The sequence below is a fragment of the Panthera uncia genome (genome assembly GCF_023721935.1).
Source record: "Panthera uncia isolate 11264 chromosome C1 unlocalized genomic scaffold, Puncia_PCG_1.0 HiC_scaffold_3, whole genome shotgun sequence".
NCBI classification, from domain to species: domain Eukaryota; kingdom Metazoa; phylum Chordata; class Mammalia; order Carnivora; family Felidae; genus Panthera; species Panthera uncia.
The window spans coordinates 90,836,097-90,845,305 of record NW_026057584.1 but is presented as its reverse complement, the minus strand read 5'-3'; the positions used below and the strand labels follow the sequence as shown (position 1 = coordinate 90,845,305).

The 9,209-nt window shown below is 35.3% G+C and overlaps 1 long non-coding RNA gene across 1 annotated transcript; it reads right to left on the bottom strand.

Annotated features, from left to right (window-relative positions):
• Positions 1-905: 905 nt before the first annotated feature.
• On the bottom strand, positions 906-6,441 carry LOC125910942 (uncharacterized). The gene is made up of 3 exons (XR_007454216.1): positions 6,348-6,441; positions 6,106-6,248; positions 906-969 (listed from the first exon to the last, which is right to left on the bottom strand). It is a non-coding gene; the product is annotated as an uncharacterized LOC125910942 (long non-coding RNA).
• Between the last annotated feature and the right edge of the window lie 2,768 nt (positions 6,442-9,209).

The window sequence follows — 9,209 nt, the reverse complement described above, 5'->3', positions numbered from 1 at the left end:
TCTACACCCAAATAACAAATAATCCAGCGAAGAAATGGGCAAAAGACATGAATAGACACTTCTCCAAAGAAGACATCCAGATGGCCAACCAACACATGAAAAAATGCTCAACATCACTCCATCATCAGGGAAATACAAATCAAAACCACAATGAGATACCACCTCACACCTGTCAGAATGGCTAACGTTAACAACTCAGGCAACAACAGATGTTGGCGAGGATGCGGAGAAAGAGGATCTCTTTTGCATTGTTGGTGGGAAGGCAAGCTGGTGCAGCCACTCTGGAAAACAGTATGAAGGTTTCTCAAAAAACTAAAAATAGAACTACCCTATGACCCAGAAATTGCACTACTGGGTATTTATCCAAGAGATACAGGTATGCTGTTTCCAAGGGACAAATGCACCCCCATGTTTATAGCAGCACTATCCACAACAGCCAAAGTATGGAAAGAGCCCAAATGTCTATCTATGGATGGATGGATAAATAAAATATGGTATATATATAGAATGGAGTATTACTCAGCAATCAAAAAGAGTGACATCTTGCCATTTGCAACTACGTGGATGGAACTGGAGGGTATTATGCTAAGTGAAATTAGTCAGAGAAAGACAAAAATCATATGACTTCACTCATATGAGGACTTTAAGAGACAAAACAGATGGACATAAGGGAACGGAAACAAAAATAATATAAAAACAGGGAGGGAAACAAAAGAGACTCATAAATATGAAGAACGAACTGAGGGTTGCTGGAGGGGTTGTGGGAGGGGGGATGGGCTAAATGGGTAAGGAGCATTAAGGAGTCTACTGAAATCATTGCTTCACTATATACTAACTAATTTGGATGTAAATTTTAAAAAATAAAAAATAAAGTTATATCAAATTTAAAAAAAAGTTCCACCTACCCTTAGTTTTAGAGTCAGAATTATGTAAAGGATTAGCAAAGGGAAACAGATGCATTTTCTTGACCTACAAGGAAAGAAATTGGATTTTAAATATTATTTGTTGAGTTACATAAAGTGAATGAATTATGTATCTAAGTATTATTTTCTATAATTTCCAATTATGTGTTTTATCCAAAAAGTGATATTACTTCTCTCAAGTTCTCCAAAATGATCTTGCCTCAAGTGTCATACTATTATCTTCTGTGGAACATATTTGAAATAAGGCTTTGAGGGTAAATAGTATACTTGCTTTTTTATGACTACTTTACAGTCACTTGTAAATTGAAATGTACTTGCAAACATGAACTTTAAAGAATCAATATATCCATGAAAATGTTAAGGGAGTTCTGGACTTTCTTTCTCACTTTTGGAATTAGAAAGTCATTTAAAGTACTCATGTATGTTTTTTACAAATTGTGTGAAATTGAAGTTAACTAGAAATAGTGATGATTAAACCTTCTCAATTAAGTACAAATTCTCTCTGTTACTGTTAAGACTTTCTAAGAAAGAAAAGCTTAAATTCCTTTAATTCCTGAGGTTCTAAACAAATGCCCTCATGACACGAAAATAGTCTATATACCTTTATAGTTGTGGGTTTTTTTAATTTCTTGATCACGTGTTCATTAACAGCAAAAATTGAATGATAGAGTTCTGTGCAGAATAATAACCCAGGACTAACTGACTCACCTCTGACTCTTCTGCCATTGATTAACATTTTCAGGACAATCAATATCTATCAGATACCACTCAATCTCAAAATTAATCAAGACAAAATTCTGAGAGTTATGAAGTTCAAGTGTCCTGTGATGTTTTTTGGTACTTATTTTATAGGCACCCTTGCAATTTGTTTTCAGTAGGCTTATCTGACTGTGTGAAGCCTGAAGTCCACTGGAATAGTAAATGTAGACATCCTCAATACTTATTTCCAGAGCTATCTAATGAAGTGTCTTTGTTTCTTATAAACATATTTCAAATTATTCACATCTAAAATTGCAATGTGCGTTTCTAACAACCATATCACTATTACTTGAGCATCAATTAAAACAATTTTTGTTATAAATATTCATATTTTAAATATGCATATACAAGTAAGTCCTTTCTAAATGTCCATTCCTCTGTTGGACCTGCTTGCCATTTATGCTACTTAGTATCACTTTATAAGACTGATTCAAAAGCACATGATACGTCTTCCCCATGCAAACACAAAGCTGCTTTTCCAATGGCTAATATTCAGCAGACACCTGAGTTGGAGAACTGGGTATTGAATCTAGGTCTTCCACTCACTAATTCTACGACTTTAAATGAGATGCTGATGAATCAGTTTCTCTTACTTAAAAATGAAGCCAAGGGCTCTAAGCTATATTACAAAGCTGTAGTCACCAAGCCTATATGGTACTGGCACAAAAAGAGACACATAGATCTACGGAACAGAATAGAAAACCCAGAAATGGACCCACAACTGTATGGTCAACTCATCTTCAACAAAGTAGGAAAAAATATTCAGTGGCAAAAACAATCTCTTCAAAAATGGTCTTGGGAAAACAGTACAGTAACATGCAAAATAATGAATCACTTCCTGGATCACTTCCTTACCCCCATACACAAAAATAAATTCGAAATGGATGAAATATCTAAATTTGAGGAAACCATATAAATCCTAGAAGAGAACACAGGCAGCAACCTCTTTGGCCTTGGCCAGAGCAATGTTTTACTAGACATGTCTCCAGAGTCACGGGAAACAAACGCAAAAGTGAACTATTGGGACTTTATCAAGACAAAAAGCTTCTACACAGCAAAGGAAACAGTCAACAAAACTATAAGGCAGCCTATGGAATGTGAGAAGATATTTTCAAATGACATATCTGATAAAGAATTAGTATCCAAAATCTATAAAGAACTTATCAAACTCAGCACCCAAAAAAACAAATAATCCAGTTAAGAAATGGGCAGAAGACAAAGAAGACATTAGATGGCTAACAAACATGCAAAAAGATGTTCAACATCACTCATCATTAGGGAAATGCAAATCAAAACCACCATGAGATACCACCTCACACCTGTCACAATGGCTAAAATTAACAACACAAGAAATAACAGGTGTTGGTGAGGATGCAGAGAAAGGGGAACCCTCTTGCACTGGTGGTGGGAATGCAAACTTGTACAGCCACTCTGGAGAACAGTACGGTGGTTCCGTCCAAAACTAAAAATAGAACTACCCTATGATCCAGCAGTTGCACAATGAGATATTTACCCAAAGGATACAAAGATACAGATTTGAAGGGGTACATGCATCCTGATGTTTACAGCAGCATTACCAACAATAGCCAACTATAGAAAGAACCCAAGTGTCCATCTATTGATGAATGAATAAAGAAGATATGGTCTGTATATGCAATGGAATATTATTTGGCCATCGAAAAGAATGAAATCTTGTCATTTGCAACAATGTGGATGTATATCCAAAGAGTATATTATGCTAAGCAAAATCAGTCAGTCAGAGAAAGACAGATACCACATGATTTCACTCATATGTGGAATTTAGGAAATAAATCATATGAACATACAGGAAGGGGAACAAAAGGAGAGAGGGAAGCAAACCATAAGAGACTCTTATCAAGAGAGAACAAACTGAGGGTTGATGGAGGAAGGAGGTTGGAGGAGGGGCTAAATGGATGACAGGCATTACGGAGGGCACTTGCTATGATGAGCACTGGGTGTTACATGTAAGTGATGAATCACTAAATTCTACTCCTGAAACCAATATTGCATTATATGTTAACTAACTAGAATTTAAATAAAAATTTGGAAGAAAAAAAAATGAAGCCAAGGTGACAATACACATTAAAGTACTATTGAGGTGGCACTCCCAATTATTATGAAGAGGATTTTTTCATTCTTATTCTATTAAGTACTACACAGATGCAATGTAATATTATATTTTAAGTACTATAAAAATGTAATATATTGTTAAAATTATTAATTTTTGGTGTGGGGAGGATTGAACATATGTTCTTTGCAACGGTATTTACCAAAACTTGTATTCAGAGATTTGAAACACTGATCGTATATTGAAATGAAAAGTCCATTTGTCTACATTTCTCCTAGTGAGTAAATTCTCTGAGGGCAGCTACAATTGTTACCATAATCACTATTTTACTCTAGTGTCTGGCATGAGGCATCATATATAGTAGGTATTAATTACACCTACATCATATACATAACTGACTTGTCAGATGACTCTACATGCTTGAATGAAAGAGTCCTCTCCTTTATGCAGATACAGAGGTGGACAATAAGACTAGGGGTGAGGGTGTAGGTGAAAAATTAGGACCAACTGGTAGAATCCAGGGGAAATTAGTAAACCTAAGTTTTAAAAAATGTGTTAAAAAACAGAAATATCTAGGCTGGTAATAGAGATTTCTCTATAATGAGACATGCTTAATAAAAGCTGATGGCCACCTGTCATGGCTATAGTAGAAGGACTCACTGAACTGGCTGGGATGGAGTACAAGGTAACACCTATGATCCATTCCAAGAGTCAAATGTATTTCCAACCACAATTAAAAAGAAAAGAAAAACTCTTTAGATATTAGGTAATAAGATGTTTGAAAAATTTGCTGGTCAATTTAGTTAATATAATTAATTTTGTCATCATATATACCAATCCCAAGAAATTTTCTGTATCTGACAATTCTGCATGACTTACCATGGCATGAAGCAATGAAATAAATTAAACTGCTAGGAAAGCAGTAAGTACTACCTCCCTTTTACAAGCAGCAGTTTTGTTTGCTACTTCCTTAGTGAATTGGAGCTTCCCAACGTGCATTTGCCTCCATATCAGCTGTCAGGTGACTAAATATTTTGCTGAAGAATTGACAGGGACCAAGGACTTCATGAACATGACCTCTCTTGATTTTAAAATCTTTCAAAAGATGCCCTTTGCCATCATGAGTGTCCTGGAGATAAAAGTGGGAGCTAGCTGACAACAAGCTGAGGAACTGTCATTAGTTCTAAATGTTGAGCAATGGAGCATAACATCTTTCAGCAAGAACAGCCAAGAGAAATGGCCCTTAAAATATCTACAGTATCAAATATTATAAAGGAATAATTACCATGTGATAGATACATAAAGTGGGTGCACAGAGGTTATTTGTCATTACTGCAGTCTGCTCAAAATTCAGAGGGAATGACTCTCCTTATTTAGGAATAGACTTTTACATACATGTCAGGGTTAACTCATAGTAGTCAAACTGCAATGAAATGTAGTCCTACTGAAATGCTTCAGTTAAAAAACAGAGTCAATGGAGCACCTGGCTGACTCAGTTGGTTAAATGTCCTACTCTTGGTTTCAGCTCAGATCATGATCTTATGGTTCATGGGATTGAGCCCCACATTGGGCTCTGTGCTGGCAGCATGGAGCCTGCTTGGGATTCTGTCTTCCTCTCTCTCTGCCCCTCCCCTGCTTGCACTGTCTCTTTCAAAATAAATAAATAAACATTAAAAACAAGACAAAACAAAAGAAAACAAAAACCCACAGAGTCATTAAGAAAGATAGGTGAGAGGAATTTACAGATCAAAACCCTTTTTGGGGCACCTGGGTGGCTCAGTTGGTTCAATGGTCGACTTCAGCTCAGGTCATGATCTCGCAGTCTGTGGGTTTGAGCCCCATATCTGGCTCCATGCTGATGGCTCAGAGCCTGGAGTCTGCTTTGGATTCTGTGCCTCCTACTCTCTCTGTCCCTCCCCCACTCACACTCTGTCTTTCTGTCTCTGTCTCTGTCTCTCTGTCTCTGTCTCTGTCTCAAAATTAAATAAACATTAAAAAAAAGTTTTTAAAACCCAAAAAAAACCTTTTTATCTCATATTTCAGGTAATAAACCTGAAGCTCCAATTGATTAGGTGGCCGGGGTAAGTTCATGTAGTAGGTTCCTAACAGGTCTATTTGTCCTTAGTCTCAGCCCAGTATGCCTTTAACTATTACAAAGCAATTCACTACAAGGCTGATTAAACAGTCTAAATTAAGTTAATGACGTATTTCACTGTAACAGGGAAAACTGGCCTTGCTCATTTGACTTCTTTCCCACTATCTCTCCAACTCCTTCAATACACAGGGAAATATTTGTACTACATTGAAAATAGAGAACAAGTGCCAGCCACATACCAGAAATTTTGTAGAATCTTGCAAGATGTAGTACAGGTGAGAGAATGTGGGAAGGCTGAGCAACAGTTAAGACATCATGGGTAAGGTCAGAGTCCAATAGATAACCAGCAGAACCTAATGCCACAAAGTTCAGAAGCTGGGTTCTGGGACAAGAGCAGATGAGAAGCAAGCATCAATCTCTCCAGTTCTTCTGAGAGTAGCATTCCAGTGCTGGTACACAGAATGCCAAGTGACATACTTACTCCCAGTTTGCCCCCATTGTGGGATGCAGGACTCTCTGAGAGTATGGAGCTGTGTATATGTAGTTGGAGCAGGAGGTCAGCCACTGTCATCCTTGGTCTTATAGAAGAACACTATTCCAGCTAATTGGTTTCTAACAACCAACATGGATAGGACAGCTTCAGTATGATGTCACAATGCTTTCTCCAACCAAGTCTCATACTTTACTAATTACACACACACACACACACACACACACACACACACACAAATGGACATTTTATCCGTCATCATAATACTATAATCTAAATGTTTTCATTCTCTTTTCTTCAGAGACCCAAATGTTTGAATAGAGACTGAAAATAATCTGATAGAAACTGTGTCATAACCATAAACATGAAGATATTGTATCATTCAAAGTAAGAAACTTTTACTCTGTGTAGCTGCAAACTTTTTTGTAACAATTAAAAATAATAATTACCAAAATATATTAAAAGCCTGTATTAAAAAAGAAGAATGTGAGTGGCCCCAAGGCATTGAGGTCTGCCATATTTTATGGCCAATGAAAGCTAGAAACCAGCCTTCTACTTTGAGAGGTGAGTCCTCAGACATATGCAAGTTCTCACTCCATGAGAACTTATCTTTTATTGGGTCAGAAACTTATAGTATGTTATTTATAAACTCAAACTTCTAACATGATAAAACAAAATTAAATACAAAGGTATTTTAATAAAAGAAAGAGAAGTGTAGCCTATAACCTATAAAGATTCTCCATTTTTGAGTCATTCAATACAAAGGCCAGTGTATTGCCCCTCTTAATACCATCAGGTGTCTGGTCATGTTAGTTAATTACACTTACTTGATTCCTTTCTCACAATCAAATTTCTCATCATAATAGTGTAGCTTTGCTTGTAGTGAAAAAAGCAGCCACTCGCATCCATGCAAGTGTTTAGTTTGACATTTCATCATAAAGCAATAATTTGGTCCTCTGATTTTATGAGCTGATGTGGAAGAGCTGGTGTGGTGATCATCAATAATGAACAAATGAGCATCAGTATTAATGCATGACAAAGAAGACTTAAAGTCAAAATAATTAAACTGGATAAAAAGGTTTCTTATGGATAAATATATTACTTACAATGTAAAGCAAAAAGACATTCCTAGGAAATGATTTTAACACACATCATTCAATCATTTGTAAAAAATTTAAGTCAAAAGATAATATAGATACATTCACAGTGTATGTGAATGTTGTAACCAATAATGTATATTTTACATGAAACATTATAAAAATATACATGGGGCTCCTGGGTGGCTCAACTGGTTAAGCATCTGACTTGATTTCAGCTCTGGTCATGACCTTGTCATCATGAGATCAAGGCCCTGTGTTGGGCTTCACTGGGTGTGGAGCCTGCTCAAGATTTTCTCTCTCTCTCCTTCTGCCCCTTTCTGCTCATGCTCTCTCTCTCTCTCTCTCCCTCAAAAAGAAAAGTATAAATATTATTTTCTAATACCCATGAAACTTTCATACAAAATAGTGAGTTATAAAGAAAAATCTAAATCATGAAATTTTAGTGCCAATATTCCCTGTCAACATTTTTCTAAAACTGAGGAATAATAACAAATGAACAAAAAATTCCCCAAGATATCTACTGGAAATTTGTAAAAATGTCAAATAACTCACATCAAATAAGAAATATAATCTACAATAGTCACTACTTAATTCAATACTAAGTTATTATATTTTCATCATATCAGTATGTCAGATAAAAAAATCTAACTATATGGATTGAGGCCAAACAAATGGGGGAGTCAATTAAATTTAAATTCATTCTTCCTACGAAATAAAATAAAAATAAACCTTTTTAATAAACAGGATATTTTCCTAAAAAATGAAGAATGTATAACTCAATCTAGTCAATATTATATATACTGGAGGAAAATAGAGGCTTTCTTTTTTTTTTAATATTTATTTATTTATTTATTTATTTATTATTTTATTTTATTTTTATTTTTTGAAGAGGCTTTCATACACCTGCTATTATTTCTCTGAAAAAGAAATTTTATAAGAAGGAAGGGAGGTATATTTGACAGCGTCTCAGATTTGATAAGACACTGTTTATAACTTGTCAAAATCTTGTTCATAACTAGAATGCTTTTCTCAATTAACCACAAAAAAGATAAGTTTATAACCATTTATAAAAGAAGTACCTTTAATCAGGGTATGTGTATATATAATCCCTTAACTTTTACTTTTTTTTTTTTTCTTTAATGTTTATTTTTGAGAGAGAGAGATACAAAGTGCATGACATACAAAGTGCAAGTGGGATAGGGGCAGAGAAAGAGTGAGGCACAGAATGCGAAGAAGTTTCCAGGCTCTGAGCTGTGAGCACAGAGCCTGATGCTGGGCTCTAACTTACAAACTGTGAGATCATGACCTGAGCTGAAGTTGGCCACTTAACTGACTGAGCCACCCAGGCACCCCATAAATCTGTCAGGTTTTGACTTCACTGTAAAATATGTTGCTCAACCTATGTGCCAGAGCTAAGCAAATTAAAATCAGGTCATAAAATAGGAAAGGTAAAGGTGTCTAATATAAATACATTTCAAGCAACCAAATATTTTTGCCCAAAGAAGAAAAAAAAAACTATTATTTTAAAAGAAAACATATAGTTCAAAGTATAGTCCACCCTCGCAACTTTTTTGTATGACTTAAAAGATCATATTTTTGCCTGAACATTTGAAATTTCATTTGATCATATATTTTCTAACAGGAATATTTTGTATCAAGGATCAATGATTATTTTATACTTAAACTTTTGTTGAAAAAAGCATTGTACTTCTCAACCCTTGATACTGTTGTCCATAGAATAAAAGGCATTTGT